General features: G+C 41.6%; 1 long non-coding RNA gene and 1 pseudogene across 2 annotated transcripts; one reads left to right on the top strand and one right to left on the bottom strand.

Annotated features, from left to right (window-relative positions):
* Window positions 1-748: 748 nt before the first annotated feature.
* On the top strand, window positions 749-1,866 carry LOC146649832 (uncharacterized; annotated as a pseudogene).
* A 14,926-nt stretch (window positions 1,867-16,792) lies between these two features.
* LOC146649831 (uncharacterized) lies at window positions 16,793-21,724 on the bottom strand. Of its 2 annotated transcripts, none has more exons than XR_014908244.1 (3): window positions 21,598-21,724; window positions 20,925-20,963; window positions 16,793-17,551 (listed from the first exon to the last, which is right to left on the bottom strand). It is a non-coding gene; the product is annotated as an uncharacterized LOC146649831 (long non-coding RNA). The 2 variants fall into 2 exon arrangements; XR_014908245.1 differs by lacking the exon at window positions 16,793-17,551 and adding an exon at window positions 19,637-19,746.
* Between the last annotated feature and the right edge of the window lie 243 nt (window positions 21,725-21,967).

The raw sequence follows: 21,967 nt of genomic DNA, 5'->3' as shown, positions 1-21,967 counted from the left end.
ATCAAGGAAAATCAGTCTGAATTGACACGCTGTTTGGATTCCTCCATCAGCTGACGCAGAGGTGATCCAAATGACTGGTTAATGGATGTGGATAATTTATGCATCCAGACTGTCCTCTGTATGTCATGGTGTGAGGAATATGGAGCCAAATGCAAGATGGGTTAATATAAAATATACACACATTGAGGGCTAAGGGGCAATGAGTCACATCTGGAGAAATATACACATCTAAAAATTTACCATGAAAGAACACAGGGAAGGCAAGAAAAACTGAAACAAAAAATGCAAAAATTAAAATTGAAAACATGAGCAAAAATCAGATAGCTGAACTAAAATGAAAACCGCCTGAGAATATAAACATAAAGAAACCACATAGGAAATATCTGCTGAAGGTAAAAGAATGCAAAACTCAAAATACAAAAAACAAGAATCCAAAGTAGATAAAAAAATTAAACTGACTCCAGTTTCAGAGCACTTGCAGAAACTATTTCTCTGTGTTTCAGCTCTGTTTGCCTCAAGGACAAATACAGATCTTTACACCTCATATTTAAAACCTGCATTAATTTTACATTTGAGCTACTTAATGTATCATTCATATATATATATATTACACCTTAAAGATGAGGTGTAAGATAATCTGTAAAGGGCTGAATGTTATGCAAAGTTTTAAAAAATGAGATAAAGTGCTGAGCTTTAAGGTATATATAACAGTGATCACTGGTTCCTTTGAAACATACTGTATGTTTATTTCAAGCCAAATGATCCAGGATCGCTGAATTGGAGACCTGGCTTCACACCCTTGAAAAACCAAAAGCTAGGCAGATTGTTCCAAAAAGCCAAGGAAACAGGATGGCCGGGTACGGTGAGGAGGAAGCATAGTCTTAAACAGAAGCTCCTGTACATCACTAGCCTGTTCATGTGTCAACCCATTTTCCCCTTTTCGGGGACACACCCACCGGGAATCAAACTCTGTTAATTGGCGATTCTGTTCTGAGACATGTGAAGCAAGAGACACCAGCAACCATAACCAATTATCTTCCAGTAGCCGGAGCAGGTGACACTAAGGGAAATTTAAAACTGCTGGCTAAGGTTAAACATAAATTCAGTAAAACTATAAGTCATGTCGGCAGTAATGACACCAGGTTACGTGAGTTGGTCAATATTGAATCGGTGTGTAACTTTGCCAAAACTGAACCAGGTGTGACATGTTTAGCCGCATGTTTTCCTTAAATTGCTGTCTGAGTGGTGTCCAAAAAAATGACGTGGACTTTATAGATAATTGGGTAACTTTCAGGAGGGAACCTGGTCTTGTTAGGAGAGACGACATCCATCCAAGTTTGGATGACGCAGCTCTCATTTCTAGAAATCTGGCCAAATTTATTAGACCCCCCCAAAATGTGACTATCCAGAGTCGGGACCAGGAAGCAGAGTTGTAGCCTTCAGCTTCTCTCCTCCTGTTATTCTCTCAAAAGCCCATCCCCTTAGGTGGGGGCAGGATGATTATGTTAGTTTAAATGGATCAACACTCCTGAGTTATTGTCAGAAGTGAGGGTGTATCAGCAATCTTCCACTCCAGCTTGTTAATCAATCACAGACATTTGAAAGCCTGACACTTGTCCACCTTAGCCTAGCTGGGAAAACTCAAAAAACTGTTTTATTTGTTATCTATTGTCTACTTGGACCTCGCTTGTCTGATTTTTTGTAATAACATTTAAATTTACAATAATTGATTTCATAGAAGTGGGAAATAGATTCGATCACAGAAAATGTGTTTCTGAAAGTGCTGTAACTAAGTTTAAGAATATAATTCATCCACTGATATCGTCCTCAATGCCTTGTGCCAGCACAGTGCAGAGCAGCTACCTGATGGTGACTATGATGTAAATATTTTTACTTCTTCACTGCTTACAACTCTGGATACTGTAGCGCCTCTGAAAAAGAAAGCCTCAAATCAGAAGTACTTGACTCCCTAGTATAATTCTAACATTTTCACTTTAAAGCAGATAACTCTTTAGATCCCATTCCTACAAAAACTTTCTATAAAGATGTCCTGCCATTAATTAATGCTTTACTCTTAAATGTAATCAACCTATCTCTAATAATCGGCTATTTATTGCAAGCCTTCAAGCTGGCAGTAGTTAAACCTTTACTTAAATAGCCATCTCTAGAGCCAGCTGCCTTGGTTAATTATATATCTCTTTCCTTTCCTATCAAAAATGCTTGAAAGAGTACTTGTCAAACAGCTAACAGATCGCCTCATACATTAGGTGCTGCGTCCTCATGCTGCATAATCTGCAGACTACCTTGATGTGATCATCCACCGTGATCACATCTGTCAAATGGGAGGCTGCTTTACCCCTGGCTCAGATAAACTCATCTCTGACACACACACACACACACACACACACACACACACACACACACACACACACACACACACACACACACACACACACACACACACACACAAAATTCACATTTTACCATACAAATGTGATACAGTAACCAACTTTCTTTCTGTTTGACAGAAAAAAAAAAAAGGAAGTTAGTGGATTATAAATTTTCCTCACAATTCTGCTTGCATCAAACTATCCAATTCTAAAAATGTTGACACTGTGTGAATTATTTTGTAGAGCATTTCAGTCCTGTGTTTGATTGAAAAACACTAGAGATGGCACAATACCACTTTTTTATGTCCGATACGATATCATAAATTTGGATATCTGCCGATACCGATATGAATCCGATATAGTGTGTTTTTAATCAATACAACAGTTTTTTTAATATCTTGCTGCATTTTGTATAAGTTCAAACTCTAGTTAAAAACAAAACAAAACACTAAAGCTATTCTGTTATACCTGTATGCAAAAAATACACTGCACCCAAAATATTTCATAGTTCAGCAATACTGATCAATCTAATAAACTTAAACCTGCTCCATCCTCCCTATTCTGGTATTTTAAAGAGTAAACAACTATTAGGGCTCGAAAACTCCCAGCAAAAAAAAAAAGAAAAAAAAAGGGAACCACCCTCCACCTCATGATGCTTAATTGACGTAATCAACTTTAATTTGATGCAGTTTGAAACAAAATGCACAGAAATAAATTATTTTCCAAGAATAATTAAATAGATTCAACATCTTTCTTCAACAGAATTGCAGACTGCACAGATCGTACCTTCCCAAAGGAAAAAGTACTATAGCTTACTAGGGTATATTAGACTTAATAGTTACTATATACAGTGATGGACTTCTATACATTTTACATAAGATTAAAACTTTGGGTGTATTATTCGGATAATTATTTATTAAAAGCTTGAAAGGGTGCCTCAGATCTGATCCAGTGGATGGAGCGGTGCCAGGTGATGTTTGTGCAGGTAAAAAAAGCTCTCTATAGGGAGCCGATATTACACAGACCTAACTTTTCCCTCCCTTTGATTCTGCAGAAGGATGACTCAAAGAGAGTGCTGCTGTTTGTCCTAGCAGGTAAGAGCGGTCGAGCGCCTGAGAGTACATCAGCCACAAGCTGACCGACTGAGAAACGCGGTACAGTACCATGGAGAAGGCGTGTCTGGCGATCCCACGGGTGGTTGATTCACTACGCTATTACATCATGGGTTGCTCATTCACCCTCTGCTCAGACCACAGGGAGATCGGTTCGTCCGGATGTGACAGCAGCCTCAGTCAGGCTGTGGAAATGTGTGGAAGGGTGTTGCACTGGGTTCAAGGGGCTATGCCAGGAAGGCTAATGGGGCAGGTGGAGATGATTGTGTTAACGAGGTCTCCTTCCTTTTAGTGACGCTGGGGACTTGGGATGAGTGTGGAGTACGCTGCAAAGCTGACTGCCAGGAAAAACCACAAAGGAACATTTCTGTGCTCTAAATAAAAGGTCAAGGTCAAGTTTATTTATATTTCATTTCCAAACATGCGGGTTGTGACAGTTTGATAGAATAATGTCAAATAAGTTTTTTTCTTTTGGCATCTTTTACATTTTTTTTTATATTGACGCCAACAGTCCTTTAGCATATGGAGTGACACTTGTAGTTTTAACTTTTTCCACTTTTCCGCTGAGCTCGACGGCACTCACATCTGCCAGCTCAGGTTGTGTCGGTCTGGCTGCATAAAAACTCAGGGATTTTACAGTTCTGGTTAAAAACTGCTGAAAACTGCTCAGCAGCAGCGCGAGGTTTAACTGAGGTACAAGTAAGAGTATTTGGGGTACCACTTGGGAGGGGGGCAGGTGCGTCCAAGAGCGAAGAAGACGGCCGCCATTGCATCCTACCCATGTCCCAAGACCAAAAAGGAGGTGAGGCAGTTCCTGAGGCTGCCTGGGTACTATTGCCAATTCACAGAGAAAATCCGGAGGAACTAGCTCAAAAAAGCTAGGTGGAGATCTTAATGTCTGAGGTACCAGCTTGGGTAAACGTGTGAAGGTTACTGTAATCCACGCCACATCCACGGGTCTGAGGCCACTTAGGGAAGTAGAGTTTTGGGACCAGCAGATCAAATGTCGTAGGAGCTCTAGGGACAACAGGCAGGATCCATCAAGGGGTGTACTCTGCTGGTCCTGTAGTTCCACGAGAAGCAAGAAGATAAGCCCTGACTCTGACGGGTGTACCAGCTCGCCTTCCCTGTTTCCTTGGGCGGTTCTTCCATGGTGAGGTGTGAGGGTGGTGGCACAGGTAGGCTGGAACAGGCGACTCAGAAAGTAAGAAGTCCAGACACTTTTCTTTCCAAGTTCCTTAGTCCTAGGACATCTGTGGACATTATAAAAAGGAAAAGAGGTAGCATCAGCCAAGACAAGACAGGCAAAGTTGACTGACACGATGCCGTCCATCTTACTCCATGTAAGTTTCATTTCAAAACTTCTTCAGAGAACTGAAGAAGCTTCTCGAATGAGAGGTGAAACGCTCTTTATGGTCTTTAAACTCTTTAAACACCAAGATGGGAATAGTTTATTTGAAGAATTTCAGTCATGTTTTAGAGCTCATCACAGCCTAGAAACGGCTTTTGTCAAGGTTAAAAATGATCATCTTATGGCCTCTGACAGTGGAAACATCTCTGTACTTGTCCTGCTAGACCTCAGTCCAACATTTGTTCCTGCTGATCATAACATTTTATTACAGCGATTAGAGGATGCACGTTCCTCAGGGTTCAGTGCTAGGACTCAATTGTGTTTACATATATATATACATGCTTGCCTTAGGCAGTATCATTAGAAGGCATAGCATACATTTTCACTGCTATGCAGATGACACCCAACTTCATTTACGGTATTCATGAAGCCAGATAACACACACCAATTAGTTACACTGCAGGAATGTCTTAAAGACATTAAGACCTGGATGGCCTTTCTGCTTCTAAATTCAGATAAAACTGAGGTTATTGTACTCGGCCCTGAAAATCGCAGAAATGGGGTTTCTAGCCAGATGCTTACTCTGGATGGCATTACCCTGAAAAACTATTTTATGCACTTATTACTTCTAGGGTGGACGAAGGCAATAAGTTATGATCAAGATATCCTAAAAACTTTCTGAAAAGCCTTCAGGTGATCCAAAGTGCTGTAGAGTACTGACAGGTACTAGAAAGAGAGAGCATATTTCTTCTATACTGACTTCTCTTCATTGGCTCCCTGTTAAATCCAGAATCAAATTTGAAAATCCTGCTCCTCACATACAATATCTTGAACAATCAGTCTCCATTTTATCCGCATAACACCGTATCACCCTATTAGAGCACTTGGCTCTCAGACTGTGGGCTTACTTGTGGTTCCTAGAGTATTTAAAAATAGTAGAATATGAGGTGAATTCGGGAGACAGACACCCTGTTTACTTTTAAGGTTAGGCTTAAAACTTTCTGTTTTGTTAAAGCATATAGTTAGGGTTAGATCAGGTGACCCTGAATCCTCCCTTAGTAATACTGCAATACTTCTAGGCTGTTGGGGCATTCCCATGATGCACTTAGTGCTTCGTCTTCAGTCACTTTTATCACTCACTATTGTATGTGTTTATACACCGCTCTGCATCCATTTGTTATTATTAATCTCTGTCTCTCTTCCACAGCATGTCTTTGCCCTGCTTTCCTGCAATCACCCCCGACTGATGGCGGCAGACAGCAGCCCCCCTGCGCCCCATTCTTGAGATTTTCCTTCCCACCGTCACCAAAGTGCTTGCTCATGGGGGGGTCATTTAATTGTTGGGGTTTTCTCTGTTCTATTTGCATTTTTGTAGGGTCTTTACCTTAGAATATGACCCACCTTAACCTCCTAAGACCCGAACTCTTCCACGGCATGCATTTTTAATTTCTCTTTGATATTTGGGCATATTGGGGCCCGATGAACATTATATTTGTTTTTAAGAAAAATAAGAGCCACGTATGAGGATATTCGTTTAAAAATGTGATAGAACAGTAGCAGTATAATGTCCTCGTAAGTGGGTATCAGGCCCTTGTAGAGCAAAATTGAGTATTTTGGTCTAAATAACCCAAAATGTGATGTCCACATATGTGGATGCCAGGTTCAAGGAGGTTAAGGCAACTGTTGTTGTGATTTGGTGCTATATAAATAAAATTATTTGTTAGGTTACATTATTGGAAAATCATTTTACATTGAGAGTTTGCAGAAGTTGGCTGAGGATGCAGAAAGGGACTGTCTGCCATCCTAGCTTGTACTATGAATTCATTTTGTTCTTTTTATAATACATGACATTAGCAGGTTGCCTGGTTGTGGTGGCAAAAAACTGAGGAAAGCCCAATCAGCTGACTAACGTCTCTTGCAATGAGCTGGGGGACCACAGAAAAAAAGTGCTACTGATATATGCACTTACATAGAGTATCACTAAATTATTTATAGGAATTTGTAAATGTGAGTCTTCCTTGTATTCTATTTTATTTGGTGTTAATATATTTAGACATACCTACATTTAGAATAGCTTAGTACTTGCCCGCTGTGTACGTATGGGAACACTTGTGTTTAAGACATGACATATTTTTGATCTTATATTTGATCAGCATTAACACACAACAGTGTGAATGAATATACAGTATATTGCATGCATCCACCCGTTTTTACCTGTGGAATTTCTGGTAGCTCCTCATGTCTGTAGCTTCAGTTAATCCACTGCTGTAAAAGGCTTGGCAAGAAATCCAGCACTGCATTTGGAAATCATAAGGATTCTGCAAACCCCATCACTGGCCTGCAAGAGGTCAACCACACTGCTGATTCTACATGGACATGTCAGGAGACGCCTGCTCACAGCCCGGGTGCCACCGCTAGTTTCCACTTCAGTCTTCTGCAGAATGCCAAAACAAATGAGCAACAACTTTCCAATATTTTCTGAGTGCCATCTCGCTCTTTTCGAAAATATAGAGAGTGATGCAGCTACATGAGCGTAGCGTGCATAAAAGATGAGTCATGAAATAATGTGAAACTGCATATGAATGATTGCTCCCGTTTTTCTGCTCCTTTCCCTCAATACTGAGGAGATAAAATAACAAAAAAAAGAAGGTCACATCTTCCCAACACTTCACAATTGAATAGGTTGTCCAGAGGGTTCACAAAAGATCAAGGTTTTGTTTGTAATATAAGATAAGATAAGATAAGATAACCTTTATTAGTCCCACACGTGGGAAATTTGTTTTGTCACAGCAGGAAGTGGACAGTGCAAAAGTTATGACGCAAAAATTAGAATACAATAAGAATAAATACAGTACACAGCTGTACAGAATAGAATAAAATAATATACTATATACAGTAGAATAAAATAGAATAAAAATATACAATAAGATAAAAATAGAATACGAATGCTATATACAACTGAGTAAAAATACAACGATGCCAGAAAAGATTATTGCACTTAGTGTTATTGCACATGTGTGGATGTGTGTGTTTGTTCAGTTAAAGTCTTTGTTGTGGAGTCTGACAGCAGTGGGGAGGAAAGACCTGCGAAATCTCTCCGTCCCACACCGTGGGTGCCGCAGTCTCCCACTGAAGGAGCTGCTCAGTGCTGTCACAGTCTGCTGCATGGGGTGGGAGACGTTGTCCAACAGGGATGACAGCTTAGCCGCCATTCTCCTGTCACTCACCACCTCCACTGGGTCCAGAGGGCATCCTAGAACAGAGCTGGCCCTTCGGATCACCCTGTTCAGTCTCTTCCTGTCCCCAGCAGAGATGCTGCCGCCCCAGCAGACCACGCCATAAAAGATAGCAGAAGCCACCACAGAGTCATAGAAGGTCTTCAGGAGTGGGCCCTCCACCCCAAACGACCTGAGTCTCCGCAGCAGGTACAGCCTGCTCTGCCCTTTCCTGTAGAGGGCGTCTGAGTTATGAGTCCAGTCCAGTCTGTTGTTCAGATGAACACCAAGGTACCTGTAGCTGTCCACAGCCTCAATGTCCATACCCTGGATGTTCAGTGGTTGCAGTGGAGAATGCTTGTGCCTGCGGAAGTCTACCACCAGCTCCTTGGTTTTACTGGCGTTGATCTGGAGGTAGTTCAGCTGGCACCAGTCCACAAAGTCTTGAGTCAGTCCTCTGTACTCCTTGTCGTCCCCATCAGTGATGAGGCCGACTATTGCAGAGTCATCAGAGAACTTCTGCAGGAAGCACTGGGTGGAATTGTGGGAGAAGTCTGCAGTGTAGATGGTGAAGAGGAACGGAGCCAGAACCGTTCCCTGTGGGGCCCCCGTACTGCAGACGACCCTGTCCGACACACAGCCCTGAGTCCTCACATACTGTGGTCGGTCGGTGAGGTAGTCCAAAATCCAGGTAGTGAGGTGATGGTCCACTCCTGAGTTCTCCAGCTTGTCCTTCAGAACCGAGGGAAGAATAGTGTTGAAGGCACTGGAGAAATCAAAGAACATGATTCTCACAGTGCTTCCAGCGGTCTCCAGGTGAGCGAGGGAACGATGTAGGAGGTGAATGAATAATATGCACAGAGAGAAGGGGCAAAACCTTGGTTCAGCGTTTCTGATGAAGTTTGATCTTCAGAGGGAACTCTAAGTGAAAGTACAGAGAAGGGTGAAGTGGAGATGCAATATGGCTATCACAAAAGAACAGCAGAATGACTGGGTTTGTGTACACACATGCACAAACATGCACGCGACTGTCCTCTGTCTGTGTGCACGCAGAGCATTATGATTCTCCCTGAAGCATAAGGAGAGGAGACGATGACAGATTTCTTTCCCCTTGACTGTCAGTGTTTCCGGTCTCTGTGTGGGCCGATAACGCGGGAGCTTGCTAATTAATTACCTATTGATGCATTTATCGTCTACCTCAAGTGTTCATAACAGTCAAACAGCTGTGGCCTCTAGGATGTGGCGTTCTGATGCCCTGCAGATACTCGGTTAGGTTGCAATGTAGAAACCATGAAGTCAGCTTCTTCCCGAAAACACAAACCTGCAATAAAATAGAAATAGCTCAGAATAAAAAAGCAAAAAATAGCACATGATTCATAGTTTTTGAAGAAACTACGGAAAGAAAGGAAGCTTTACACTATACAAGTACGTGTGTGGATGTTAAGAAGTGGCTTTACATCAGCACCTCACTGGTATTTGAAGCTCAATAATTTTATATGAGCAGCCTGGATGACTGATGTTGAACGTTAAGAGAGCTGCTCAACTAACAGAAAATCATCAATCAGTGCTAGAGTTGCTGTCAGTTTTATTTAACACTGAATCATCTCTCAGCTCACTGTTTTAATTTTATGAAAACTGTTTTGGTTAACTCTCACTTTTGTCAACCTTGGTTTCAATGACTAAACCAAGGAGACGACTACACACCAGTACAAGTGAAACATGGACGAAGTGACTCAGCTAGAAACACAACTCCAAATAAGTCTTGAGCTACCCTTCACTTCTTTATACAAGGAGCCAGATTCAAGTAGTCTTGAACATCAGTTCTTTCTAAAGGCCTTTCAAACTTTTCATTCGGACACTGGCTGTTATTTTAGTCATTTGCAGACCCCCCCCCCCCCCCCCCCCCCCCACCCCACCCCACCACCCCCACCACCACCACCACCAAACTCAAGGTATGGACCAGTGTTCTGTCTACACATAACAAAGAACCAAACTATATGTTTAAGCACTTTGATACTAGCAGCCTATCTTAAAAACACATTTCCCATTTCATGAGTTGACTCAATGAAAAATATAAAGTTCTGACACAGTTTGAGAGACATAACATGGTATTTTTGCTCCAGCAAAGCAAATCTCAAAGAGCTATTTGCCAAAAACTTGGCATATCTTGGCTTAGTGTGCTTTGTGACCATTTTTATTTTTTTTAGGAAACTGGACAAGTGGAAAGAATAAAGAATAAGTGTCAGGCCTAAAAAAAATTCTGAAGCAGGTGAACAGTATCTGAAAGGTAGGTCCTTAAAAACAGAAAAAAAAAATCGATCAAAGACCTGAGACATGACCAGAGAGATCCATCTTAAGTTGATCCATCTACTGTTCACTGAAGCTTTATCAGAACTGGTCTCAGTGGAAGGGTGGCTGTCAAAAAGCCATTCTTAAGGAAAGGAAACAAAGAAAAAAGGCTGAAGAATGCTAAATTTAACAAGAAAGTAAAAAGCCACCAGACTTTTGGTCCTATTGAAGTCTATGGGACTATGACCCCCAGACTTAGGTCCATATCAAATAAATGAGTAAGACCATTTTCTGAATGTCTTCATCCAAGCTTCAGAATACAGGATTATGCAGGTTATGATCATTTTGGAGGTGAATATGGAGAACATATAATACCAAACACCAAAATAATTGAATTTCTTTAAGAGGAAGAATGACCGTACAAGCTGTTGCCACAGTAGACGTTTGTCAAAGCAGGAAAAGCACGTGTTAACAATGGCTTCGTTCCAGTTGGCTCTGTGGCATTGCTTATTGGGACACATAATGGAACTGTGCCATCATTACTCTGATTGATTGTGCCTTTGATTTACCAGCCCTGGCAAGCTAAGATGCTTTGAAAAAGGTCCATTACTGTTCACTTGGATGCTGCAACTGAAGTTGAATATTCTGAGAATATAAAAAAACAACAACAAAAACCTAAATCTGTGCCTAACAGGGAAAGCTTTAATTAAGACAAATATGATAAATGCACTAAGAAAAGCTTTTGAATTTTAGACACTAATGGTCTTGGAGATAAAGATCAAAGCTAAAAGCCGAGCATTTGGGAGAAAGTTGTTTGATAAAAGTTGTTTGGTAGCGTCTGGTGTCTCCACGTGAGCTTCCATCTTAACAGCACTTCTGCCTCCACATTATAATTAACTTGACAAAACTAGACCATTAGGGAGAGGACTGGCAGCCTCTGTGGGCTGCTACACTACATTTCAGCTTTCATACCACTGTGCTGGCTTTCATGGGAAATGTGCTTTCTTTAACTACACAGTTTCTGCTTCATTGTCTTTCCACAAAAAAAAGCAAAACAATTTGGGAATATGAGAATTTAACTGGGAAAAACCTAAACCACAGTCACAGAGGTTCTACTACAGGCTTGCGATCATGTAAAACTCAAAATCTTCACTATATTTTAAATAATCGTCACCTTGTTGGAAGTGCCAAAGTTAATAAAACTGGCAAGAAATTGAAGTTAGAGAACTGGAATTCTTAATTAACTGGAGATATGAGAACATCTTAGAAAGCAGTTTAACGGTGAGATTAAGCACGAATGGGCTTCTTTAAATATGCATGAGATAATGTTTTGAAGTTTAAAATGATTCTCAAAGGGCAAAGTGGAAGATTCCCTCCATCTACTAAAGTCACTTCAGGATCTAAGTTCTCTCTGTAAGTTTCGGGCCTCTGGCTGTAAGTTGAAGGACAGACCTGAAGATCACTTCAAATTAAATTTTTGTCATTATCATAGAGTTTGTCATAAAAGGCTGTAATGGGAGAATTATTGCTCCGGGCTAGTCTTGTTTTCCCCGGTCTTGTGACACTGTTTGATGTTCCATGGTGATTGGGATTGCACCCCCACACCTTTCACTTCCCACCTACTGCTCATCTCTTTGTTGAATCGGAGTCATTTTACACATAGCGATGACTGAGTTGACATAAGTCCTTGTATTCCTGCCAGACGCTCCAGGCACAATTTTCTTCTTTCATTAACTTGAATAAATATTGCTGCCAATGCAGTCAAATTTAAATAAAAGCTCACTTTGTCGTGTATTGGGAAATCTGTTTTCAGACTGATTTGGGATTTAGCTCGCAGAAGAGAGGACATTAAAAGTGTGACTCACTCTGGAAGATGGAAAACTCCGGTGAGGTCATAATGATCAGGTTATACACTGACATGCAACGCAGCTGGGTCGACATCAGAGCAGTAGTCGTTTTGTGTTTGTTTTGCAGACATAGTTTTACATGTGGAGCTGTTAAAACCACTTCAATCCACTCTTTCTGACATCATACAAAGCAAAGAGCAGACTAACTATCTGGAATCAAGCTTATAGAACAGTGTGTCGCTTAATGTGCACTGACAGTATTAAATAAAAAATCCATCCATCCTATCAGATATACCTTGATACTAGTTGATTGGATCCCTCTTTTGCCTTCAGAACAGCCTTACTTCTTCATGGTATTGAAGAAAGTGTTGAAACATTCCTTAGAGCTTTTAGTCCATGTTGACATGAAATCATCACACAGTTGCTGCTGATTTGTCAGCTGCACATCTGTGATGCAAATCCACCACATCCCAAGGGTGCAGTGTTGGATTGAGATGTGGTGACTGTGGAGGCCATTTATGTATGGTGAAATCATTATCAGGTTCAAGAAACGTGGACCGTTGGTCATAAATAGATGGATATGGTCAGTAATACTCCGGTAGTTTGTTGGTACCAAAACCCCACAGATGGTTGTGTGGCAAGATTCCAATAGATCAGCAGCTGAAATGAAATACTCAGACCAGCCCGTCTGGCACCAGCAACCATATCACATCCAAACTCCCTTAAATCACCTTTCTTCCTCATTTTGTTACTAACTTTGATGACAAGCACGACTAACTTATTGATTCCTTCTTCTATATTGTTCACTTAAAAAAAAGAAAGAAGAATCTTTGTCCTGGCATGGAGCCGATTGCTGATTACCCATCAGTCTTGCTGATGGTGACCATAGTTCACAGTGAACTCATTCTTCCTCTGGAAAATCACAGAAGCTGTTCTTCTAATAGCTTCTGTGACAGGCTGGTGCTGGTGTAGGGTGCATAAGGTAAAGAAATACGCTTCAGGTTTAGTGCAATCCCTAGATGATCCCTAGTCTCTTTCTTTTTACTTATCTAATAAAAACACTCTCAGTTTTGGAATTGCTTTAGATTAGTTGGATGAGGTGTGATGAAACAGATTTGTGACACTGAAGAGTAAAAACCATCTGATTTACATTCAATCACATAAGGAACCACTGGGCATGTGGTTCCACTGTAACCTGCAATTTTACCTATTCAATTTTGTGCAAACACCAAACATCGGCTGCTGCATAAAACATATCAAATCAATATTCTGAGAATCGTAACTTGTGAAAAGAGTTGTGTCTCTGGCCACCAACCAAATAAACATGAATTTGTCCACCAGCACCAGGGCCTCAATTCTCACTGGAAACAAACTGCCTTGTGGTGGATCCCACTGTGCAGAGGTACACAGCTCATGGTAAACTCAGTTTTCTTCATCCACACCAGTACATTCATCACTCACTGCCTGCCCTGCTCGCCAGATTTGGCTCCCTGATATTTTGTCCTCATTTCCAATATCAAATTGTATTTGACCCAGAGAGCAGTGCAGGTGCAGTAGTCCCAGTGGTCAGTCCCAGCAGGATTTCCAGCAAGCAATCAAAATAGCAGGAACGCCGGAAGTGTTTCAGAATCCCACAACGGGAAGGCCGTAGAGGATCCATCTGCCATCCTTTATGTTTTTGCTGTTTATCAGTGAACTCACTGAATCTTTTACCCGTTGCATGTTTGCAAAAAGCAAAAGATTAAAATAACATGGAATTATCCCTTTTTGTTCATGGATTAAAGAGTGCATTGTGAATTACTTATAAGCAGGGCTCGCAATTGATATTGGAGATGAACAAGATGAAATTTAAGCATAACTGAATGAAAAAAAAAATCATGCATCATGTCTGTGTGATCAGATTTGAACACGACAAATTCTGATGCAAATTGAAGCAACTCAACATTTAAGGGTTGTCAAGCAGCCCAACTATCTACAAACACACAACTTCTCACCAAGTTAACAAGTGTTTTAATAAACTGTTGCCACTGAGTACCAACAATAGCCACAAGAAGTGGTTTTGCAGCCTGGATTGGATATTAAATAGTGATAAGTAACTTTGAACTGTTACAGAACATCACCTGTCACCTGCTTCTTTAACTTTTCTGTGCTCCTGCCCAGGATACCATTTCTCAGAGTTTAAAAAGACCTCAGCAGTCTTCAGTGGGACACTTATTGAGATAATTTTAGATGATACTACCTGCAGGCAAAGGTGATTATTCATTGCCAATCATTCAGTCTTGGCACTCAAACTGGCATCCACCACATTAGTTGGCAGGGATGGGGCATTGAGGCACTGCGGTGTCTAAATTGCTTCCACAGGGCAATCCATACTGCTTACACAAGTTAGTCCTGCTTATCACGAAGTCATTACAGCCTGGGGTGGATTATAAAAATCAAGCACTGCCCAAGCAACAAAGTGTGTGTGGAGTATAAGAATCAGTGGTCTCACTGCGCAGCGGTGTGAATTTGACAGGGCAGCGCCGACTTCTGTGTGTGTGTCTAGATGTCTGTGTGGGAGATAGAGGGCGAGTTTGTGAGTGAGCTCCTCCAATGAGGAGAATGCGTGTTCCTCTCACGCTCCGCTGAAGCATGAAAAACATAGTCGACAAGCAGGCTGGCAGCCAAATCAACACACGCTGTTGGCCAGACAAAGACTTTAAACTCCCTTTTTCCCTTGAGATGTGACCTCAGAGGGATGGAGAAAAAATTAATTCATCAGCTTTTTGTCTTTGGTTGTGACATTACCAACGACAATATGATGATACTCACGCAATGCCATGCTCGTGTTGGGATCCTGCCAAAGCAATATGTTACATGTCTGATGTTTCATCCTGATGATGACATCAACACTTTAATCGACAGACTGCTTTACCGTGATTGTAGATGGCATAAATCATGATGCACAGGGTCAAAAAGCTCAAATATACAGTGCTGTGAAAAAGCAATTACCACCTTCCTAATTTATTAGGTTGTTGCTTAAATTCTAATATTAACAAAGATAACCCTTGTAGTAGTAACCCCAGATGTTAAATGACTCTTCCATTTCTTAAGGGAAAACAGCTTTTCAAACCTACCTGACCCTGTGTGGAAAAAGTAATTTATTGGAAAGCTGATTTCTGTTTCAATAGACACATCCAGGTTTGACTACTGCCAGACCTGCTGAATAATGAAATCACAAAATAGAACCTGTCTGACAAAGTGAAGTAGGCTAAAAGAAGCAACTTATCATGCTGCAATCTAAAGAAACTCAACAGCAGATGTTAACAGAGTCATGGAAAGCATTATAAAGCCGTTTCTGAGACTTTAGGACTCCAGCGAAGTGAGAGCCATTATCCACAAATGGAGAAAGCTTGGGACAGTGGTGAACCTTCCCAGGAGTGGCCAGAGAACCTAAATTACTCCAAGAGGACCTGGTCTGTGATGGTCTGGAGCTGCTTTGGCGCTTCAGCACAACTTGCTGTAATTGATGGAGCCATGAATTCTGCTCTCCACCTGAAAAATGATAAAGCAAGAAAAATGAAGTCTGGACTTAGATCCCACTGAGATGCTTTGACAAGACCTTAAAGAAGCGTTCAATGCTCGAAAAACCCTCCATTGTTGCTGAATTAAAACTATTCTGCACAGAAGAGTGAAAAATATGTAAATAAAAAAAAAAAAAAGAAAAAAAAGGAGGAGGAACGGAGTAAATACTTTTTAACAGCACTGTGAAAAACCGCTGTATAAGATAATGTTTTGGTCAAAGAGCCATCATCAGCACAATTTCCAACTCATTTTATTTTTGAGAAAAGGAACGACCCTTCATAAGTGGTCACATAAACGAACACTATACTTTGCACGCGTACTGCAGTATTTGTCATGTGTAGGCTGTGTGCAGGTATGGAGGTCCCACAGTGCAGACTCCGGAGACAAAACTCAAAAACAGGTTTATTACTGAACAGAAAAACCATACAAAACCTAATGTTACGTCCCTCTGCAGCCTCTAATCTGCTCAGTGTGTTCAGCTGGTGCTAATTGGCCACACCTAATCAGGTGTGGATAAAAGCATACCTGAGGCAAGCTTCCCAGGGAGCTCACTAGTCTTTGCCTTGGTATCACCAGCCATTTTAGCCAACCTGATAGTCCATTTTAAGATAAAACCTCTTTTCACCTACACTCTGGTATTTGTCTCCTTTTTTATGTTGCGGCTTTTGAGCCGGGTCGTAACACTAAACTGGGCAAAATCTAACAAAACACACACACACACAGGGAGATGCAGGAAGAGCTACACAGCATGATGGAGATCGCAACATAGACAAACAAAAACACAGGGCTTAAATACACAGAGGGAGCAATCAGGGAATGGGAAACAGGAGGGAAACAGCTGGGGCAAATCAGGGCTGACGAGACAAAGGAAGCAAAACATGATACAGTAAACTGAGACATGATGATGATGAGAGATGATGAGATAGCCTTTATTTGTCAGTTGCAGTTGCCCACAAACCGAGATGACAGACCTCGCCGACCGTACATACAATACACAAACATCACACTGGGGAGACAGGTCAGGCTAGGTAGCAAGGGGAAAAAACAACAACATCGAAATGTGTAACACAAAGGATAATACAGGAATGCAACACAATATCAACACAATAAAACACAGACAAGCAACATGGGAGAGTATTCCAGTGTGTACAGCTGATCTGGGACCGCTGCAATCTTCGATTGCGCCTCCAGCTGATCCGGTGTCCACATCGGATGGGAGGTAAGCATGTGAGGAGGCGTTGGATCCGGGGTAGGGAGGGTGATAGTGAGGGCGTATCAGTGTACGTGCTTCGTGCGTGTGCGCGCGCGTGTGTGTGTGTGTGTGTGTATCCTGTGTTCAGCTGAGAGAAAGTGTCACCACGCCCGGTTGAGCGTCAGTCAACAGTCTCCAGTGGACCCAGTTGGCCTTGAAGGAGGGACAAAGACCAATTTTTACAGTTGGTCTAATGTCCATCACTGGTCACCAGGACATGGACTTCAAAGTAAAACAGGAAACAAAAGGCGGAGGCGGCCAGGAAAACAGTTCCAAAAAAAAATTAAAAAAATTCAGGGTGCCGGCCCGGAGGATGACTGCACAACAGTCCAAAACATTTCAGCTCAGGAGGCCGACAGTGTGAAAAGCAACCGCGGCGCTGCAGGCGAAGGAGGTCCGGAGGCCGGCCGCGGGGCAGGACCAGTCGAGGGCGTGGAAGCCGCAGGTGGTGGATGACCGGACTCACCAGAGCCGTCAGCAGCAATCAGGGAACGGGAAACAGGAGGGAAACACAGCTGGGGCAAATCAGGGCTGACGAGACAAAGGAAGCAAAACCTGATACAATAACCTGAGACATGGACTTCAAAGTAAAACAGGAAACAAAAGGCACAGAGACGCGGACTTAACAAGGGGATAAAGCAGACAGGGGAGACAGAGCAACTAAAGAACACAGACAGAAACCAGAGAGCAGAACATTAACAAAGAAACCAAAAGACTAGAAACAAATAATGGCAAAATCAAAAATCAAAACTCCGGGTCAACGACCCAGGCACCCTAACAGTATCGATCGATAGATAGATAGATATCCTCTTCTTTTTTTGGAAAGAATCCCATAACAGTAGATAAAACAGTGGGATGGGGTGTGGGTGCAGTAAGGAGGTGCCTGGCTGACAGTCAGTTTAGTGCAATTTGCTGTTACTGGCCAGGACATATAAAATTGTGCTTCAAGGAAATGCATATCTACTTATTATTCTTCAAGCTGCAAACAATATTGGCAGTGCACTGTTCCAATCAGTCTTCTAATCTCTTGCATTGTATTGTACAAATTAAAAAAAATCTCCAGTAAAACCATGGGGTAGCTTATTATACAGTGCAAGCCACCTGCCACTGAGAATGACTCATAACACATTTAATATCTTCAGTACTTTAAAAAAAATACAGGTAACAAGTTGCTTATGGTGTTCGTATTTGGCACAACAGCTGTAACTTATTCAAAGCTACCAATTAGTTGTGACACAAACAGGATCTGTCAAGGCCACATCAGACAGCCAGGTTTTGCAGTGAAATCACTTGTTACACGATGGTTCTCTTGATTGTTCGTTACTGAAGTTACATCACAGGTGTGATGTGATCAGGTCAAAACTATATTACTTGCCAGTAGTGATGGCCAAATGAAGCTTTCCGAAGCACTGAAGCTTGTATTGAAAAACGGTTCATTACTCGAAGCTTTTCAACACAGTCCTCTCCGGTGACATCTGGTGGTGAAAATTTTGAAGAGCAGCTTGAATCTGCAAAATAAAACGGACTGCTCAATTATCAGTGCTCACTCAAGAGTGGAGTTCTCTCTGATATTGGGCCACCGTTCCGTTGCTTTGAACATGTAATTGGTTTTGTTTTCTCGATTGGGGGGCTGAAAAAAATGTAATGCGTATTTGCGTAATACATTTTGATCAATAAACTTTCCCTATTTAAACATGCACTATGGTGGCCTTTCTTTGCTCATAACTCCTTGATGTTGGTAAATACAATAAGTGAGCAATATATATAATATACATATGATAATGCACAGCACATTATGGAGTATGCCCCTGCTGTGAAGTCCTGCCTCCATCTACTTGTCGTTTAATCACTGGACAGCTGGACAGGTTCATACAAAATATTAGATTAGGCCAATTGTCCTATACATATTTTTGACCTAGGGGTGGGATTGATTGTGAACTGGAAAGGGAAAATGCTTAGGGAGCTGAGTACGGCTGCATCGTCACTGATTTGTAGAATCATTTTGATTCGATACAGGATCCGATTCAATTTGATTGGAATCTGGAAAGTTTTGCCTCAGTCAGAAATATTACAATTCTGGTCATGTATCAGTATATATCCATAATTTCGTATCTATTAAAAGAAAGCTGACACATGTGAGACTTAATTAGAGATGTAAACAGAGAGTTATGAAACCTGCAGCTGCAGAAGCCAGCGAAAAAAAAGAGGCAAACACAGCGCGGACGCGCCGACACACCAAAATCTGATTCTGACGCGTCGGGTCCGCGCTCTGTGTTTACGTTTGTATGCAGAATCCGTAAACCTGCTCCCAGTTACTGTTTTAGCTGTTTGGTGTTTGACGACATGTTGTGAGGTTTAACCTGAGATGCTGGCGTTTCAGGCATAATAACGTTAATTTACAAATCGACACGGGATTTTAATGAATCAATATCACTTTATTCAATTTAGCATGGATTGTAATCAGAAAAGCGATAATCAAAACCCACCCCTAATCAAGAACTTGCAAAGTAAAAACATGATCAATGTAAGGTAGCCCTTTTGTTATTTACATTTAAAAAGAGGATTAGTGTTACTGTGCGCTGGCTGAGTCTGTTTCTTTTCTTAGAAATAGTTTCTCCTGCCCTGGAGAAAATCCACTTGCATGGAACAGAAGAGGCTGTGGAGTGCAGGAACTACACTGCAAGCTGGTAGATATGCAGGTATCCCTGGGTCCTGCAGACTATCACCTAAAAACAATAAACAAAATGATTTTCTAAACTGTGTAGCAATGTAATGTACGTATAGTGTCAAATACATTTTTGTAGTCTTCATTAGCTTTAATTCACATGGAAGTGTTCCTAAAGTCATATGCTGTAATGATATTTCCATTATGAAAACATGATTTTGGACATTTTAAGTTTTTCACTTCGGCAGATAAAATGAACTGAGCAAAATCAACTCAAAATATTCCCACACGCCAGAACGTCCTCTCTTCCTCGCTGGCTCCATATCTGTCAGTGGAATGATCACCTCGTCGCTATCTGTCACCATCAACACACTCCACGAATCCCGTGGATGATTCACTTCCTTATATCCGTTTGAATCAGGTACCGAAGCAGTTACGTGCGTAATGAAGCTTCGGACGTCACTGGTCACGTGACTTTTGCCAAACGAAGCAAGCCTCGACACAGTGCTTCTGAACCAGTGTGTTGTTTTTTTTCGACACACGCTCCGGAGCGTCAGCTTCAAGCGGGCCATCACTACTTGCCAGCAATAGTCGTTTTTAGGTTCCCACCCCTTTAAATTCAAAGTCAGTATTTGCAGGAGTGATTATGGTCTCATTACTGTGCCCTCACTAAATATTACAAGAGGAGAGTCATTTCCTCTGAAATAAACACTACTATCTCCTTTTCTGGGCTATTTAAAGGGCCGGTTCATTTAAACTACCCAGGGTGACTACAAGCTGGATGCTGACAGGCTTGTAGTGACAAGAAAGTCAGAGATAAATAGGAAACTATTTTAAAACACTGCAGATACGCAACGGTATGGCAAAGAATTCATGATAACACAAAGAATCAGAGCACTTCCCACATGAGAATACAATTATGTCACTAACATAAAAATGTCTACTTGCAGGACTACTTGAGTTCTTCTTTGCTTTCGATTGTGATAAAGCCTTATAAATGTGTCGTTTTCTCTGCTTGTAAAGCAGTTTGCGACTCGTGTTTTGAAAGGTGTGATAAAGATAAAGTCACATTTGCTGTGTGTGAAAGTTTGGGCATGGGCAACAGCAACACTAACGTCTAATATATTAGAAGCAACACCTTTTTTTCTTTTTAACCAGATAAATAAATAAATAATAATAAAACTCCAACGCCTCAATAAGAGGACATTTAAGGTGACTGTTAGCACGGCAGAAAAATACCTCTGAGTGTTGGGTGCAGTGAAGTGGTCATGCTGCCATCTGCTGGTGGGAAAGGCCAGTTAAAAAGTTGACATGTATTCTAATCTGCTGATGAGGAATAAAAATACAGGATACACGTACATGAACTCAAGTTAAAGACATGTGGTTTTACCCTCAGCGATGTGATGACTGCAGGAGTGAATCCACTAATCTAATGTCAGAAAATATGGGTAGGTGGACCACATCTGAGTAACTCTGTGATAACTCCCTTTGAGATGCCTTTGAGCCTCTCAGTGGAAAAAGACTGTTATGAGTCAACATTTGCTGTATCAACAGAAGTGCAAGTACACACACTACAGTGTACACTGAATTTGTCAGTCACACAGCAGGGATGGTTTGAAGCTGAGTGACTGTCCTATCGATTCAAAAGCTTCTCTTCACCTCTGCCAGTCATCCATGCCTTAGTTTCTGCTATTGATCCCTGTCCTCGCACAGAAGCGGCGGCAATGATCGACCTAACAGGCAATGTATTGAAGATAAATTTCACAGCCATATCTCCCTGAGCAGTCTACAGCTGAATCCACTTTTACTCCTCTAATTACTGGAGTGTGTCAGAAAATAACACAGGATCATTTAATTCATATTCTCTCAGATGTGGCTAGCACATTAAAATGAGTAATAACCGCCCCCTTACCGTCGCCAACACCACTCCTTTTCCCAGCAGCTGCCTGTGGGCATTCTCGTGATGAGACTTCCAGTGACTTTCTGGCCTATCAGTTTGGAATGATGTGCAACGGCAGGCACGACCCCCTGTGTGGGCAAACAACAGGGTATTGTTTTGAGGCACGATCACATCAGTGGGGAGTTTAGGGTGGAATGGAGCAAACACACCCCATGCCACACACTGATGGCTCGTGCTTCACACCGACAGGAAGGGAGACGGACTGCAGGAAGTTGAGGACAAACCCTATTTTACACTTTCATTTATTCAATCAGTCGCTTCACTGTCTCTCACACAAATCCATTTCCCTTCTCAGAGGAGTAAGACACAGTAGGGGACACCC

Source organism: Rhamphochromis longiceps, linkage group LG17 (assembly GCF_057381845.1).
Source record: "Rhamphochromis longiceps isolate RC_006_pf linkage group LG17, R_longiceps_female_GT1.1, whole genome shotgun sequence".
NCBI lineage: Eukaryota > Metazoa > Chordata > Actinopteri > Cichliformes > Cichlidae > Rhamphochromis > Rhamphochromis longiceps.
This window is presented reverse-complemented; position numbering and strand designations above follow the sequence as displayed.